The sequence below is a fragment of the Mustela erminea genome, chromosome 12, assembly GCF_009829155.1.
Source record: "Mustela erminea isolate mMusErm1 chromosome 12, mMusErm1.Pri, whole genome shotgun sequence".
NCBI lineage: Eukaryota > Metazoa > Chordata > Mammalia > Carnivora > Mustelidae > Mustela > Mustela erminea.
This window is the reverse complement of record NC_045625.1, coordinates 69,395,528-69,414,225: the sequence shown is the minus strand read 5'-3', so window position 1 is coordinate 69,414,225 and position 18,698 is coordinate 69,395,528. Positions and strand designations below refer to the sequence as shown.

Here is an 18,698-nt window from a genome sequence, read left to right as displayed (position 1 = left end):
CATGACCTGAGCTGAAGGCAGAGGCTTTAACCCACTGAGCCACCCAGGTGCCCTCTCCGTACTTTTAAAATGGAACAGCAAGTTTATTATTTCCTAGATGTATTGAGGTATGACTGATAAATAAAAACTGTATATATTTAGGTTTCCCGGTCATGATTTAGTGTTAGAAGACGTAGACTGGTGAGGGAAGAGAAATGCATAGAGAGGGATTAACAGCAAGGGGCAATTTTTGTTATTACTGCAGCTATTTTTTTTCTGTACATTTTTTTAAATTTTTTTATTTTTTATTTTTTAAAAACATATAATATATTTTTATCCCCAGGGGTACAGGTCTATGTGCAGCTATTTTTTTATAAAGATTTTGCTTATTTATTTGACAGACAGAGACACAGCGAGAGGGGGGAAAGGAGCAGGGGGGTGGGTGGGGGAGAAGCAGGCTTCCCGCTGAGCAGAGAGCCCAGTGCAGTGCCCGATCCCAGGACCCTGGAATCACCACCTGAGCCAAAGGCAGATGCTTAATGACTGAGGCATCCAGACGCCCCTTGCAGGTATTTTTATTAACAGAAAGGTAAATAGGGGCATCTGATTGGCTCAGCTGGTATAGCGTGTGACTCTTGATCTCAAGATCATAAGTTCAAGCCCCACACTGGACATGGACCCCACTTGAATGAATGAACGAATGAATGAATAATCAATAAGTAGAAATAGAAATAGAACTTGAAAAAAGAAAGGTAATAAGAGGTACAGGAAAAAAAAGGTAACCATTAAGGGCGCCTGGGTGGCTCAGTGGGTTAAAGCCTCTGCCTTCAGCTCAGGTCATGATCCCAGAGTCCTGAGATGGAGCCCCACATCAAGCTCTCTGCTCAGCAGGGAGCCTGTTTCCTCCTCTCTCTCTCTGCCGGCCTCTCTGCCTACTTGTGATCTGTCTGTCAAGTAAATAAATAAAAATCTTAAAAAAAGAAAAAAAGGTAACCATTAAACTAATGAATAACATGTCCCACTAATCTCTGATAAGACATATTTCAGCCTTTATTATCATAAGAGTGAATGTATCTGTTATTTTATAGTCAGTTAAAAATTACTTCATATAAATTCACATGTATTTATATGTGACTATCCTAGTTGTCATTATAAACTTTTATTAAAAGACACATATTCCAGAGTCGTTTCAAAAGAAAAACTGGGCAGCTCAGCTGCTGGAGGACAAAGGAGTGAGTCAGTGGGGCTAGCAGTGCTCCTGATTCAAGTTCAGTGGTGATACCCTAAGGGTACAGAGAGAAGACTCTGTGAAGACACTGGAAGGTGGCCATCAAAAAGCCAAGGAGACAGGCCTCATCAAGAACAAACCCCACAGGCACCCTGATCTGAGACTTCTAGCCTCCAGAACTGTATGAAAATAAATTTCAGCTGTTTAAGCCACCAGTCTGGTATTTGTTACTAGAAATTCCTAGACAATCACAGCAAACAACAAAAGGTCCAAGGTCCCAGAATGATTTAGTGGCAGAGCTGGGATTCCACCCCCCATCTGAAGCTGAAGACCACATGATTCGCCAGAACGTTGTTTTGCTTCCCAATTGTGTTACAGCACCTGAGCCATGGCAGAAGAAATGGGATCCAAAATTAATTCGCAGAACTACGAAACCCTGAAAAATGTGAGGTATATATTAACCTAGATGCTTAGTTAAGCATGGCCTCAAGGTATGTCCGTGAGCTATAAACTCCCCCAGGTTTACACCTATAAATAAACTTCTCCATCTGTGCAGAGGCCAATTATGATTGAAAAGAACTGCTCAAGTGAAATATTATTAATAAAGCTGCAGGATTAAGTCACTTCATTTGATATAAGATGCAAGAAGCGGCCATCATCCTTCCCATCAGAGCTGAATACAAACACTAGTTGCAATAATGAGCTGTATTTACTGGAGTTGTAAGCAAAACAAAACAAAAATACTCTTGGACTGTTCCATGCAATTTCAATGTAAAACAGAATGATTAACTTCTTGCCTTTTTTCAGTTACTGATCACCAGCTAGATAGAAAACATAAAAACTTTCTCCTTAATAGGAACCTGCCTGTTAGAGATGGCTGTTAAGATACTGTCACCTAGAGTCCTTACTTCTCGACTAACAGCACAACAAAATGTTCACAAGTACAGGTCACCAGATTTCAGGACTTTCTCCAAGTTTCAAAAATAAGAAAGAAACACAATAATTTATAAAACTTTTGCTGGTCTTGACATTATAGAGTTTCAGAAATGGTATTATGAAAAATATCTGCCAGATATTTTAGCAGAAATATGTGATATGGTTAGCAGAAAATATATGATGTGGTTAATCATTGTTCTATAGACTACATGAATACTTATCTATCCTATTAGAGGGCACACGTCCCAGAACCCCAGGCAGGTAGACGAGGGTCATGTGACTAGTTCTGGTAAATGGAACAGAAACAGAAATGGTGAGTTGGCCACTTCCACACTTGTTCCCTAAAATCCTTCATTAGATTCTGAGCTTCTCTTCATTCATATTCTCCCTCTTTCTCTCTCTCTCAGCATCTCTCCCTCCATCCCCCTTCCCGCTCCTTCTCTACCTTCCTGCATCTCTCTTCCTCAGCCCCACAACTGAAGTGAAGAATTCCAATATGGCAAAGCCATGGGAGAGAATGTGGTTGGCTTCCTGAATCACCACACTGAGCTTAACTGCTCTGCAGGGTTGTCTGATCGCCTCAATCTGAATGACAAACAAGAAAGAAATGTTTGTATTTTGTAAAGCCACTAGGACTTGGAACTTCTTTGTAACACTCAGTTTGAACTTAAAAGGTTGGCATAATAGTTTCCTATTTTGTTTTTGGGTTTTTTTATCATCCTCTTCCAGATTAAATTACTGCCTCATCTTTTTCCTTGATAGCTTCTTAACTACGTAAAAGCTTCTATGACCAGGGTAAATCTTTAGCACCACCACCCGCTCTCTCTCAGGGAACAAAGGACTACTCTGAAGCATCCTATACTGAGGTGGACACTTATTAGGCACCTTACATATGTAGTCCAGGCAGTGATCCAGAATTTACACCACTAGTCACTAAATCTTCATGGCAACCCTATAAAGAAGTTATCACCAGCATCCTGTTTACCAAAGAGGAAACTGAGGCAGAGACAGCTAAGTACTATTCTGGTAGCAGAGTCAGGATTCCAACTCAGCCCATCTGGCTCCAGAGTCCAGCTTCCCACAGAAGAACTAGCTCTTTGTGCCGAAACGAAATGCTGAACCAGTCTTAAGGGGCCCCAAGGGCAGGTCTCCACTAAAGAAAACTTAAAATAACAAGATTTTTTAAAAATTGCTTTGGAGGAGGCTATGCATTATTGCTGCAAGGACTGTCCACATTACAAAGGGTCTCCTTTAAAGGATGACGGCATGATGAGGATTAAAATGAGGTAATCTTATAAAATTTGGTTTACCTACAGCTATTTGTTTGGGAAGCACTATTGCAGACAATAAGGTTTCCTCCCACCCTCCCAGCCTCCATATATCTGTGTATTTCATTTGGTCTGTTTCTGTGAAACTAGAGAACCATGTGGATTATGCCAAGAGACGGCCAACAGAACACACTTGGCTATTCTGACATCTGATGGAAAAAACAAAACAAAAATTAAAAAAAAAAAAAAACCTTACTGCAGCAAAAGATGATACCTGGTCCCTCTCTGTGAACTTTAAATGCTATGCCTTGCCCAAGCAGCTAAACACACGCGGTCCTTCTGCTCAACAGACTTGGTGCCAAGACAATCTTTGTTCTGCTTCTAAGAGTGCTACAGGCATGGCCTCCCCCAGTGTCCTTGCTCCCCGCATTAAAGGTTAAGCAAGCAGAGAATGCACAATACCACACACAGAGATCTGTTTCCTTCTGGCCTGACCCCAAGTGGCACATGTGAGGACTGAGAATCGTGCCTTGTGGTGACAAGGACCAAAACACTTTTGATTCATTGAGTCTGGGGCCTCATCTCACGCAGTTACATTTGGTCACAAATACCACCCAGAGAGGCTTACAGGTACATTTAACAAACACTAGGTAAAAATTAAGGGTCAAGCCATAGGTTTTAGTCAATCAATACAACACATTCTCTACCCTTCTGTGCCAAGAAAGTCTCTAATACTAAAAATAATCTACTTTAGGGGCACCTGGTGGCTCAGTGGGTTAAGCCTCTGCCTTCGGCTCAGGTCATAATCCCAGAGTCCTGGGATCGAGCCCCGAGTCGGGCTTTCTGCTCCGCGGGGAGCCTGCTTCCTCCTCTCTCTCTGCCTGCTGCTCTGCCTGCTTGTGATCTCTGTTTGTCAAGTAAATAAAATCTTTAAAATATAAATAAATAAATAAATAAATAAATAAATAAGAATAATCTACTTTATGTCTGAAGGAAGAGAGTGAATGAAAGGCAGGGAAAGACATCAGAGAAATACAGATCAGAGAAAAACACACCATGAATTACCAATTACATTTAGATGTTTAAAACCTGGGCCTATAATATTATGCAGCCATCAAAAAAAGAAAGAAAGAAAGAAATCTTTCTATTTGCAACAACATAGATGGGACTAGAGGGTATTGTGCTAAGCAAAATAAGTCAATCAGAGAAAGACAATTATCATATGATCTCACTCCTATGAGGAATTTAAGAAACAAAACAGGGTCATAGGGGAAGAGAAGAAAAAATATAAGATAAAACCAGAGAGGGAGAAAAACCATAAGAGACTCTTAATCATAGAAAAGAAACTGAGGGTTTCTGGAGGGGAGGGGACGGAGGGCTAGGGTAATAGGGTGCTGGACATTAAGGAGGGCATGTGATGTAATGAGCACTGGGTGTTGTATAAGACTGATGAATCACAGGCCTGTACCTCTGAAACAATAATACATTATGTGTTAATGAACTGCATTTAAATAAAAAAATTTTAAATTAAAAAAATCTGAGCCTATGCAACTCAGCTCATAAATTACAAGATGCTTTGTTATTAGTGTATAAAAAGCCACTGATTTCTGTACATTGACTTTGTATCCTGCCATGTTGTTGAATTGTTGTATGAGTTCTATTAGTTTGGGGGTGGAGTCTTTTGGGTTTTCCATATAAAGAATCATGTCATCTGCGAAGAGAGAGAGTTTGACTTCTTCATTACCAATTTGGATACCTTTTATTTCTCTTTGTTGTCTGATTGCTATTGCTAGGACTTCTAATACTATGTTGAACAAGAGTGGTGAGAGTGGGCATCCTTGTTGTGTTCCTGATCTCAACGGGAAGGCTGCAGGCTATTTCCCATTGAGGATGATATTTGCTGTGGGTCTTTCATAGATAGATTTTATGAAGTTCAGGAATGTTCCCTCTATCCCTATACTTTGAAACGTTTTAATCAGGAACGGATACTGGATTTTGTCAAATGCTTTTTCTGCATCAATTGAGAGGACCATGTGGTTCTTCTCTCTTCTCTTATTAATTTGTTCTATCACATTGATTTGCGAATGTTGAACCATCCTTGTAGCCCAGGGATGAATCCCACCTGGTCATGGTGGATAATCTTTTTAATGTGCTGTTGGATCCTGTTTGCTAGGATCTTGTTGAGAATCTTAGCATCCATATTCATCAGTGATATTGGTCTGAAATTCTCCTTTTTGGTAGGGTCTTTGCCTGGTTTGGGGATCAGGGTAATGCTGGCTTCATAGAAAGAGTCAGGAAGTTTTCCTTCTGCACCAAGAACCATAAGATACCTGGGAATAAACCTAACCAAAGAGGTAAAGGATCTGTACTCGAGGAACTAAAGAACACTCATGAAAGAAATTGAAGAAGACAAAAAAAGATGGAAGACCATTCCATGCTCCTGGATCAGAAGAATAAACATTGTTAAAATGTCTATTGTGCCTAGAGCAATCTATACTTTTAATGCTATTCTGATCAAAATTCCACCGGTATTCTTCAAAGAGCTGGAGTAAATAATCCAAAAATTTGTATGGAATCAGAAGAGACCCCAAATCGCTAAGGAAATGTTGAAAAACAAAAATAAAACGGGGGGCATCACGTTACCTGATTTCAAGCTTTACTACCAAGCTGTGATCACCAAGACGCATGGTACTGGCATATAAACAGACACACAGACCAGTGGAACAGAGTAGAGAGCCCAGATATGGACCCTCAACTCTATGGTCAAATGATCTTCGAAAACACAGGAAAAAATATACAGTGGAAAAAAGAAAGTCTCTTCAATAAATGGTGCTGGGAAAACTGGGCAGCTATATGTAGAAGAATGAAACTCGACCATTCTCTTACACCGTACACAAAGATAAACTCAAAATGGATAAAAGACCTCAAGGTGAGCCAGGAATCCATCAGAATCCTAGAGGAGAACATAGGCAGTAATCTCTTCAATATCAGCCACAGCAACTTCTTTCAAGATATGTCTCCAAAGGCAAAGGAAACAAAAGCAAAAATGAACTTTTGACTTCATCAAAATCAAAAGCTTCTGCACAGCAAAGGAAACAGTCAAGAAAACAAAGAAGCAACCCACGGAATGGGAGAAGATATTTGCAAATGACAGTACAGACAAAAGGTTGATATCCAGGATCTATAAAGAACTCCTCAAACTCAACATACACAAAACAGATAATCATATCAAAAAAATGGGCAGAAGATATGGACAGACACTTCTCCAATGAAGACATACAAATGGCTATCAGACACATGAAAAAATGTTCATCATCACTAGCCATCAGGGAGATTCAAATTAAAACTACATTGAGAGGGCGCCTGGGTGGCTCAGTGGGTTAAAGCTTCTGCCTTCGGCTCAGGTCATGATCCCAGGGTCCTGGGATCGAGCCCCACGTCAGTCTCTCTGCTCAGTGGGGAGCCTGCTTTCTCCTCTCTCTGCCTGCCTCTCTGCCTACTTGTAATCTCTGCCTGTCAAATAAACAAATAAATAAATCTTTAAAAACAAACAAACAAAAAAAAAAACTGCATTGAGATATCACCTTACACCAGTTAGAATGGCCAAAATTAGCAAGACAGGAAACAACATGTGTTGGAGGGGATGTGGAGAAAGGGGAACCCTCTTCCACTGTTGGTGGGAATGCAAGTTGGTGCAGCCTCTTTGGAGAACAGTGTGGAGATTCCTCAAGAAATTAAAACTAGACCTTCCCTATGACCCTGCAATTGCACTCCTGGGTATTTACCCCAAAGATACAGATGTAGTGAAAAGAAGGGCCATCTGTACCCCAATGTTTATAGCAGCAATGGCCATGGTCGCCAAACTGTGGAAAGAACCAAGATGCCCTTCAACGGACGAATGGATAAGGAAGATGTGGTCCATATACACTATGGAGTATTATGCCTCCATCAGAAAGGACGACGAATACCCAACTTTTGTAGCAACATGGACAGGACTGGAAGAGATTATGCTGAGTGAAATAAGTCAAGCAGAGAGAGTCAATTATCTTATGGTTTCACTTATTTGTGGAGCACAACAAATAGCATGGAGGACATGGGGAGATAGAGAGGAGAAGGGAGTTGGGGGAAATTGGAAGGGGAGGTGAATCATGAGAGCCTATGGACTCTGAAAAACAATCTGAGGGTTTTGAAGGGGCTGGGGGGTGGGAGGTTGGTGTCCCAGGTGGTGGGTATTATAGAGGGCACGGATTGCATGGAGCACTGGGTGTGGTGCAAAAATAATGAATACTGTTATGCTGAAAATAAAAAATAAATTAAAAAAAAAGATGCTTTGTTAAAAACAAAAAAAAAAAGAAAAAAGACAGTAAGACAGTGGGGGTGGGTAATTACCGATGAACAATTCACAATTTAGAATTTTACAATGGTCCGGGGGAAATAAGCATTTTAAGTCACAAATATTCCCACTGAGGCTGAAAAGGCTATTACATAAACTTAGAAGAAAAACAGGTCCACTTAGGATGTATCTAAATTATAAAAGGGTGACATATTTTCACAGGATTGACACTTACCATATACAGATATATCTACATCAACGTGTATACACCGGAGTAGTGTACTGAGAATGCCTGGACACCTCAGCTCAACAGACACCTCTGGGCAATAGTCGAGCACAGATAATGCCACTTCACACTAAGGAACACGGTGACCCAGTAAGATGGTTAGGAAAACTGTCTCTTAGATCCCGAGTCTCGCTGCATTAAGCGTTAAAATAGGCGGCTAAAGTAGTCACTCAAGCATAAGTCAATTAGATCTAAAACTCAAGACAGTTTTCTATGAACAAAAGCTAACAGTATATAGTATCAATATCTGCATCATCCTACACTAGCATCTGGCATAAGAAAACTGACATTATGACCCCAGCATCTGAGTGCAGGAAATTAAAACATCCATGCCACCTAAGGCATGGAAGCAAGATCCTGGAAGTAAAATGCTAAGAAACAGACTGGGTTTTTCTCCCCATTAGACCCACCATGAAAATTAAGTACAAGATATTCTGGCAGTATAGACAGGGGAACATGACCAGCACTTGGGGGATATAGTCTGAGGGATGAGTAGTTGTCAATTAGGCAGTCAGTGGGAAAGGGGTAAGGGGGTGGTGGCCAATCCCAGGCACCAGTAACCACAGGCTGAAGGGGCAGGATGTGGGGGGGAGGGTGCACGCAGGTAAGGCAGCCACTCCTGTAACCAGAAGAAGCTGGTGGGGCTGGACAGCCAGGAGCAGGAGAGGCGGCAACAGCATCAGACGTGGACGTGGGTTAGAAGTCAGCAGGAGCCAGAAGGCACAGCAAAGATACGGGAGAAGACAGTTATTGAGAGGGTGGGAAGCTACTGGGAGTGTTACATGGAAGCAATGACTTGATCAAGTCTGCATCTTAACTACTCCCATCTTTTTTTTTTTTTAAGATTTTATTTATTTATTTGACAGGCAGAGATTACAAGTAGGCAGAGAGGCAGGCAGAGAGAGAGAGGAGGAAGCAGGCTCCCTGCTGAGCAGGGCGCCCAATGTGGGGCTCGATCCCAGGACTCTGGGATCATGAACTAAACCGAAGGCAGAGGCTTTAACCCACTGAGCCACCCAGGTGCCCCCAATACTCCTATCTTTATAAACTTTTGGCTGAAGCAGAAAAATAAGCACAGGATTTTGCAACAAGCCTGTGGGGGGATAAAACTAAATCTAAGTCCAGTGTCATTGAATCCAGAAATGTACAACTTCAGAAGTTTTCATGAACTATGACTTTTCTTTGCTACAGAATATGTAAAATTATAGACAATTAGAATCTGATCATACAAACAGATCACCTGAACAGAATAGAGAGCCCATAAAGAAACCCGCCTGAATACAGTCAACAGATATTTGACAAAGGAGCAAATGTAACATAGGAGCAAAGATAGTCTTTTCAACAAATGGTGCTAGAACAACTGGGCTTCCTCTTGAAAAAGAACAAATACAGACACAAAAATTAAATCATTCATCAAAATGAAGTCAAAATGGATCATAGACCTAAATATAAAATGAAAAACTATAAAACTTCTAGAAGATAAGGAGAAAACCTAGATGACCGTGGGTATGGTGACAACTTCTTAGATACAACACCAAAAGCATAATCCATGAGAAAAAAAATTGATAAGCTAGACTTCATTAAAAGTAAAAACTGCTCTTTGAAAGACAATGGCAAGAAAATGAGAGGATAGGCCACAGACTGGAGGAAACATCTGTAAAAGACAGAATTTTCATCTAAAATATACCCCCTCAAAATCCTTAAAACTCAACAATAACAAACAAGCTGATTTAAAAAATGGGTCAAATACCTTAATGGACACTTCAACAAAGAAGATATACAGATGACAAGCATATGAAAAAATGCTCCACATTATATGGCATCAGGGAAATGAAAATTAAAACAATGAGATAGCACCACATACCTATTATAATGGCCAAATTCCAGAACATGACAACATCAAATGCTGGTGAGGATGTGGAGCAACAGGAACTCTCATTCATTGTTGTTAGGAATGCAAAATGGTAGTCACTTGGGAGGACAGCGTGACAATTTCTTAAGAGACCAAACTCGCTCTTAACCACACAGTCCAGCAATCCAAAGTTTATCCAACTTTGGTGTTTATCCAAAGGAGATGAAAACTTATGTCAGCACAAAAACGTGCATATGAACAGGTACAGCCACTTTGGTCATAACCGCCAAAACTGGGCAGCAACCAAGATGTTCTTCAGTGGGGTGACTAGGTAAACTATGGTCCATCCAGATGAGGAAATATTAACCAGCACTTGAAAAATGAGCTACCAAGCCATGAAAAGATACAGAGGAACGTTAAGTGCATATTACTATGCAAAAGAAACCAATCTGAAAAGATTACATACTACATAATTCCAACTCTATGACATTCTGGAAAATGCAAAACTTGGATTTTTGCAGGATTAAACAGGATTAAACCTGGATTTAAACAGTAAGAGATCAGTAGTTTCCAGGGATTGGAGGGGAGGGGATAGGATGAACAGGTGAAACACAGAGGAATTTTAGGGCAATGAAAATACTCTGTAAGATAATATGATAATGGGTATGTATCACTTTACCTTTGCCTAAACTCATATAATGTACATGAGTGAACCCTAAAGTAAAATAAGGAATTTGGATAGTTAAATGTAGGTTTATCAACTGTAACAAATATATCATTCTGATAAGGGTGTGTTGACGATGGGGGAGGCTGTGAAGGTGTGGGGGCACGGGGATATGGGAAATCTCTGTACCTTCCCCTTAATTCTTCTACAAACCTAAAGCTACTCTAAAAATAAACATTTTTCTTTTCTTTTCTTTTTAATCTGACAGTTTATTTCTCTTTGGGGGTAAGAAAAATAGGTAAATTCCTACTCAGGTGACACCAGCTGTTCTTTCTAGATGTGCTGAGCCAACCATACGGTCATTTGTCAGTAAGTGGAAAGGCTTATCCTTTTACTCCCACACACGTTAGATAAAAGTTCCTGACCTCAAAACATACTTTTATTACATAATACACATATTTTGAGAACAAGCCGCAACTAACTAGAAAATAAATGCCAACAACTAAATCTAGCTCTGCCCCTACAACAGGGCGGCAGTAGCTCTCTTTGTGAAGTTCACGTCTGTCCTTCCAGACACGGTGTGCTGTGTGCGCCTCTCTGCCCACCATCGGCCTGACGCCAGCCGCCTCTAACTGGAAGTGATTCTGGTCTGTGTTCTCACAAAAGCTCTTGCTTGTCATTAACTCAGTCACAAAGTGATTACCTGACTCTCCCTTCTAGAGAAAATAATGGTCTCTTCAGCTTGGTTCCACCATCCCACAGAGACAAGCCAGTTCAGTGGCCCGGGACCTCCTTGGCTCTGCTATGCTGCTGCTCAGAAGATGGTCCAGCCCAGGTGTTCAACCACCAGTGCTGCACCCAGGCCCCCTGCCCAAATACATCTCCCACAGGTAACAGTCTTTCGGGATTCCCATGGCCTTGAGACATATTTTACTTAGATGGGTAGCATTCCCGCCAAGATTTTAAAATGGAAACTCCCTGGGAGATGATTCAAAGTCTAGAAATGTTTCAAATTGCAAATTGCTTCCTATTTGAAATCACTGACATTTAGTTACTGGGAGTTTGCCAATGGAGGGAGGAAGACAGAAACAGCAAGAGGCGTGGCGCTAGAGGTTTGGGGAGGGCACACTGCGCCCGCTGAGGGCTGCTTCAGTCAGGAGTGAATAATGCCTGGGGGAAGTGTAATGGCCTGGCTAGATCAAATGCTTCCTCTTCACATCCTGGCTTTGCGAACCAGGGCAAAACACTTAGCCTCCTGCGCTTCATTCAGTTTCCTCAGACATAAAGTGAGGAAAGTGATAGAAGCTTCCACATAACGTAATTCACCTGGACCGAAGCACACACAATCCAGGCACACTGTAGGGAACTGATAAATGTTGGCCGTCATCATGATCTGTTAATGCTCTTGACTCCTCTGCCCTAATGAGTTAGAAAGAAGTAGGTATTTATCTCCTGTGTATCTCTGGGTTGTGTTTTGGGGAAAGAGTCAAAAGGGAGAAAGCAGCGTGGTGTGGAAGCTTCATGGACAGAAATTTTATCTTACCGGAGCCAGTGCAGGGAAAACTGAGAAATGAAAATTGGGTCATGGCTGAGGTCAGTCCTCGAAGCTCACAGTCCAAGGGTATGATAGCATGATTTATGAGACATACATATTTGGTCATTCAGATGACCCAAAATGCAATTCTTAGACATATATGGTCTTCATCCACAATTCCTAAAAACTTTCAAAGTCATAAGGGTGAAACTGGACTCTCTTTATTAATGAAGGTGATTTTTAGAACCCCACCCCCCAAAGAGGCAGATAGTTGCCAGGAGGACAAACCGTGTGATTAAAGGTTGAAACTTTCAGTCCCCTACCCCACACCCTGACCTTCAGGGAGAGAAGAGGGGCTAGAGGTTGAATCAGCCAATGGCCAACAACTTAGCTTATCTTGACTACATAATGAACCTTCCATATAAAACCCAAGAGAATATGTTTTTGGTCCTTTGGGGAGAGCTTCCATAGTTGGGAAACCAGAACACTTCATGTGCCGCTGAGCCAGGCCCCAGACTCCATGAGGACAGAAACTCCTCTGGTCAAGACCTCATTCTGTGTATCTCTTCATACGGATATACCATACTCGGCCTTTACCCTTCAATAAAGTGGTAAATGTAAGTAGATGTCTCCCTGAGATCTGTGAGCCTCTCTAGTGAATTAACTGAACTTAAGGAGGAAAGTGTTGGAACCTCCAGTCAGTCAGAAGCACACATAACAGCCTGGGGCTTGGGACTGGTGTCTGAACTGGGGGAAGGAGCAGTGCTGTAGGACCTATGGAATCTGATGCTCTCTCCAAGTAGACGGTGTCAGAATTGAGCTGAATTCTTGAACACCTTGCTGGTGTCCAAGGACTACTTTTATTTGGGGGGGAGGGGTGTCACACCCACCCATATTGGAATTGGGTCCAAGTAGTCCAAAAGAAGGGGTCAGTAAAAGTCTTAGTTTGTAAAGCACCAGTCAGAAAATATTTACAATTTCTGTTGCCAATACTCAACACTGCCACTGTAGCATGAAAACAAACACAGACAACACACAAATGAATAAGCTTAACTGTGTTCCAATCAAACATTATTTACACAAACAGGCCAAGGGCCAAATAGTCTGTTAACATAAGGAAGGCCCTGAGCACAGTAACGAGGATGGGGCAGTGCAGGTCTAGCCTTCTATATACAAGGAAACAGGGCTTTGGTCACATCCTGCCCCTACGTGCACATCAATTTATATTTGTATATGGACACACTGTCAGTGTGCTCTGTATGTGTACACACACACGTGAGAATAGGTACCTCTTTACTTAAGAGCACTGAGAATTCACATCCAATATCCCAGCATTTCTCTTCTATCAGTTTACCTGGAGTCAAGTTTAATGTAGGCACAATCTAGTAATGTTAGTGCAAGTTGGTATATTTACACAGAAAATTTCTGTTTTGGTAAGAAATATAGGAGTTGGGAAGAAAAGAGTGCCACATCAGTTCCTGTACAAAATTTTTCTTTAGATGACATCTGTCTCCTTCCCGGGTTTACCCAGGTCAATCTCATACTGTTGTCCTGTATTCTGTCCAGTTTGACTTAAAAAAAAAAAAAAAAAAGGAAAATTCTGGATAAATGCTCATGAAAAAGCTACATTTAGAGTACATAACTATTAACTGTTATTGAACTCCATACTAACTATGTATTAAAGTTATTAACAGCTGCATTACAATAAGCCAAGAGAAGCTCGTGGATTTGCACCTTTTACCTCCAGCTTTTACCTGGGAGTGTATGACACACCCTTGCGGTGGCGAAACTTCTCATGAACAGGTGGCTAAATGGGAAGACAACCAGTGATAAACCCATCTCTCCTTTCCTGACCCTTTTCAGACACAGCATAACAAGGCTTTTGCTTTTAGGAGCCAGAATAGAATACTCACTGATAAAACATATTAGACTTGGATAAGAGAAGCTGGAGACTGATAAGTCCACAGGTCTCAGAGGGTGCATGAGAAAGCCTGGGGACGGCTGCCCTGCTGGCCGCCTGGGTGACCACCCATTGTGCTACTCTCTGCCAGGCGGCTATTTGGCCAAATCAGTGGGAAAAAGGGAAATCAGAGGCACAAGGTACAGGAAACAGAAGTCGGACCGTCCTCCCACACAGCAATAGGAAGTATCTGGAATGCTCCTGCTACTGGAATTTAACCAGGTTAGTACAATTTAAATGTATGTAACTAGTTATTTTGTTGAATGGTAATGCTTTACTATTTTGCAACAAACCCTTCTGGAAACCATGACATCAAGGAACAACAAAGGTGCATGCTTAATAAAAAGGTTAAGAACCAAATTTCCTCTCTACAAAAATGATGGTGATAAATGTGTAACTTGCTCAAAATGTTTGTCAGTGGTCACTGCCGAGGGGAGCCCAAGGACACGACAACTGAATGGAATGTGGTGTCCTAGACAGGATGCTGGAGCACAAAAAGGACATTAGGGGGAAAACTGAGGAAATATTAATAAACTATGGACTTAAATTAATACTAATGTATCAATATCAGTTCACTGATTGTGACAAGTATACAGCACCAATACAAGATGCTAATCATGGGGGAAAGTAGGTACATGTAATAGAGGAACTCTGCAATGTCCTCACAATTTTTCTGTAAATCTAAAAATATTCCAAACAAAATATATATATTTTTAAGTTTGTCAACATTTAGCCTCCACCATGGTGGACCAGAATGATACCATTAACCACACAAAAACCAGAAGACAACAAATTTCCTGAAAAAGCATCAGCATCTGTCTTTGAGGAAAACTGTTCAGGGTCTACGAGGTCACTCATGCAGCTGAAGAATGAGAGCGTGTAAAGTATGACCTTTCCCTTCAATCAAAAGACAATGCTTCTGTATTGGTTCCGTGCATTTTCACTTCAAGTTTCCTTGTACAAACACACATGGTGAAGTGACAGGTGCTTTCGTGCCAAAAACAGAACTTGGCAGAGGTAAGTGAGGCCAGTTTGTTATCATTCTGATCAATACCTCGAAAAGAATATCAGTTGAGTTAATGTCAATAATGGTCTGATTTCTTTTTTTCCATCATCACAATAAAGCTTTTAGAAATTCATTCTGTGGAAGATTAAAACTTCCGGACTTATTACAAATATTACTATAAATTTCGTGAAATACAAAAGTAAAGCACTGTGATTAAAACTTATCATAATTTTTACTAAATTAAGCCATCTATGAAGCAGAAATACATGTGGAAATGGTGCTGGTGCATTTGATGGCATCCAGAAAGGCTTTGATATTCTACCAACTGAAAGAGAAGCTGTTGTTATCAGAATTTCAAATGCATTCACACGTATAATTACAGCATCTAAACATTTTTGTGGTGGTTACGTTTTCTCTGTGGCTTATCACATTCAGGTTTTGGAAACATTTGAACCTTTCAAGAACTACTTAGCAAATCGTCCTATGTTTGCTATAAACCTGCCCCCTAAGTTGGCATTACATTTTGCTCAAAATCTGTTGGAAAACTTTTATCAAATTTATAAAAACTGTCTTCAGCTTTTGAAGCTGTTAGCAGATTGGAATTAATTGAAAAATAAGCCTGAAAACAGGAAGGCACTGATGAACTAAACAGATGAAATGAGAGCTCAAATGTTGCACAAATCCCAAAACTCCATAATTATGATTTGGAATATCTCGACTTCCTATTTTTATTTGATTACATTTATGCTCTGAACCAAAATGAAATGAAATTGAAAAGGCCTACAATTTTGAAGCATCTCAATATGGGAAAACTTATTCATAAGAGTCATAAATGGAAACAAACTTTTCCTACAAGCTTATCTTGCAAAACTTAAGAAAGAAATCTGTCAAAGTGTTTGTCAAAAAAAGCTCTTCAAAGGGAGGCAGAAAACATAGAGCTTGTGACCATCAAGGGCAGAAATACTCATTCACATACATAAGTATCAACACTTCTCAATACCAAAACTAAATTGGGAATATCCTCCATTTATCAGAATTTGCTCTAAGCTTATTGCAGAGTTTTCTCTATGATTGTATGTCAGCAATTGGACAGGGAATGTTTTCTCCATTAAAAACATGATGACCTGCAGAGAAGAGTCAATTGCTAATGTCAATAATTTCAAATTTAATAATCAAAATCTTCTAAAGAACATTATAAGCAATTTGATGGGGCAGAAAAAGCATAAAGACCACAATGAAAAAAAAGACAAATTCTTCAGGGAAGTACAAGATAAGAAACCAATGAAAGTACCTAAGTATTTTCCAAAAGTAACTATTCTACTTACACAATTTTTTTAATCTTCACATAACTGGTCACAACATTTTCTTTGCCTTAATGTATGTAAAATGTTTATGCATTTTAGAAATAACTTTTTTTAATGTGTTTGATAGAACTACGTCAGAGGATCACATGTAAAATAAAAACATAATTTGTCAGACAAAACAATATTCCAATAAGGTTACATAATCTTTAAAAATTATTTATTTATTTATTTTCAGCTTAACAGTATTCATTGTTTTTTGCACCACACCCAGTACTCCATGCATCCGTGCCCTATCCAACACCCACCACCTGGCTCCCCCAACCTCCTACCACCCGCCGCTTCACACCCCTCAGATTGTTTTTCAGAGTCCATAGTCTCTCATGGTTCACCTCCCTTTCCAATTTCCCCCAACTCCCTTCTCCTCTCTAACTCCCCATGTCCTCCATGCTATTTGTTATGCTCCACAAATAAGTGAAACCATATGATAATTGACTCTCTCTGCTTGACTTATTTCACTCAGCATAATCTCCTCCAGTCCCATCCATGTTGCTACAAAAGTTGGGTCTTAATCCTTTCCAATGGAGGCATAATACTCCATAGTGTATATGGACCACATCTTCCTATCTATTCGTCCATTGAAGGGCATCTTGGTTCTTTCCACAGTTTGGCGACCATGGCCATTGCTGCTATAAACATTGGGGTACAGATGGCCCTTCTTTTCACTACATCTGTATCTTTGAGGTAAGTAACCAGTAGTGCAATGGCAGGATCATAGGGAAGCTCTATTTTTAATTTCTTGAGGAATCTCCACACTGTTCTCCAAAGTGACTGCACCAACTTGCATTCCCACCAACAGCGGAAGAGGGTTCCCCTTTTTGCACATCCCCTCCAACACATGTTGTTTCCGGTCTTGCTAATTTTGGTCATTCTAACTGGTACAAGGTGACATCTCAATGCGGCTTTAATTTGAATCTCCCTGATGGCTAGTGATGATGAACATTTTTTCATGTGTCTGATAGCCATTTGTATGTCTTCATTGGAGAAGTGTCTGTCTATATATTCTGCCCATTTTTTGATTTGATTATCTGTTTTGTGTATGTTGAGTTTGAAGAGTTCTTTATAGATCCTGGATATCAACCTTTTGTCTGTACTGTCATTTGCAAATATCTTCTCCCATTCCGTGGGTTGCCTCTTTGTTTTCTTGACTGTTTTCCTTTGAAAAATACTGGTGGAGTTTGATCAGAATGGCATTAAAAGTATAGATTGCACTAGGCAGTATAGACATTTTAGTAATGTTTATTCTTCCAATACAAGAGCATTGAAAGACACATTGGGCCAGATGGACCTCATAGATATATACAGAGCATTCCATCCTAAAACAACAGAATACTAATTCTTCTCAAGTGCACATGGAACCTTCTCAAGAATAGACCACATACTGGGTCACAAATCAGGACTCAACCAATATCAAAAGACTGAGATTGTTCCCTGCATATTCTCAGATCACAATGCTTTGAAACTGGAGCTCAATCACAAGGAAAAGTTCAGAAGGGACTCAAACACCTTTAAGCTAAAGACCACCTTGCTTAAGAATGCTTGGATCAACCAGGAGTTCAAAGAAGAACTGAAACAATTCATGGAAACCAATGAGAATGAAGACACTTCAGTCCAAAACCTATGGGATACAGTGAAGGTGGTCCTAAGGGGGAAATACATAGCCATCCAAGCCTCCCTCAAAAAAATTGAAAAATCCAGAATACACCAACTATCTCTACACCTTAAAGAACTGGAGAATCAGCAACAAATCAAACCAACTCCACACATAAGAAGGGAAATAATCAAGATTAGAGCAGAGATCAATGAGGTAGAAACCAGAGATACAGTAGAACGTATCAATGAAACTAGAAGCTGGTTTTTTGAAAGAATCAATAAGATCGATAAACCATTGGCCACACTAATCCAAAAGAAAAGAAAGAAGGCCCACATTAATAGAATTATGAATGAAAAGGGAGAGATCACAATTAACACCAAGGAAGTAGAAACAATCATCAGAAGTTATTATCAACAGTTATACGCCAATAAGCTAAGCAACCTAGATAAAATGGATGCATTCCTGGAAAACTATAAACTCCCAAAATTGAACCAGGAAGAAACTGACAACCTGAATAGACCGATATCTAGTAATGAGATTGAAGCAGTGATCAAAAACCTCCCATAAAACAAGAGCCCAGGACCTGACGGATTCCCTGGGGAATCCTACCAAACTTTCAGAGAAGAAATAACACCTATTCTCCTGAAGCTGTTTCAAAAAATTGAAGTAAAAGGGAAACTTCCAGACTCTTTCTATG

The 18,698-nt window shown here is 40.3% G+C and overlaps 1 pseudogene; it reads right to left on the bottom strand.

Moving 5' to 3' along the window:
- LOC116570499 overlaps positions 1-18,698 on the bottom strand; it is a 69,401-nt pseudogene that overhangs the window by 34,618 nt on the left and 16,085 nt on the right.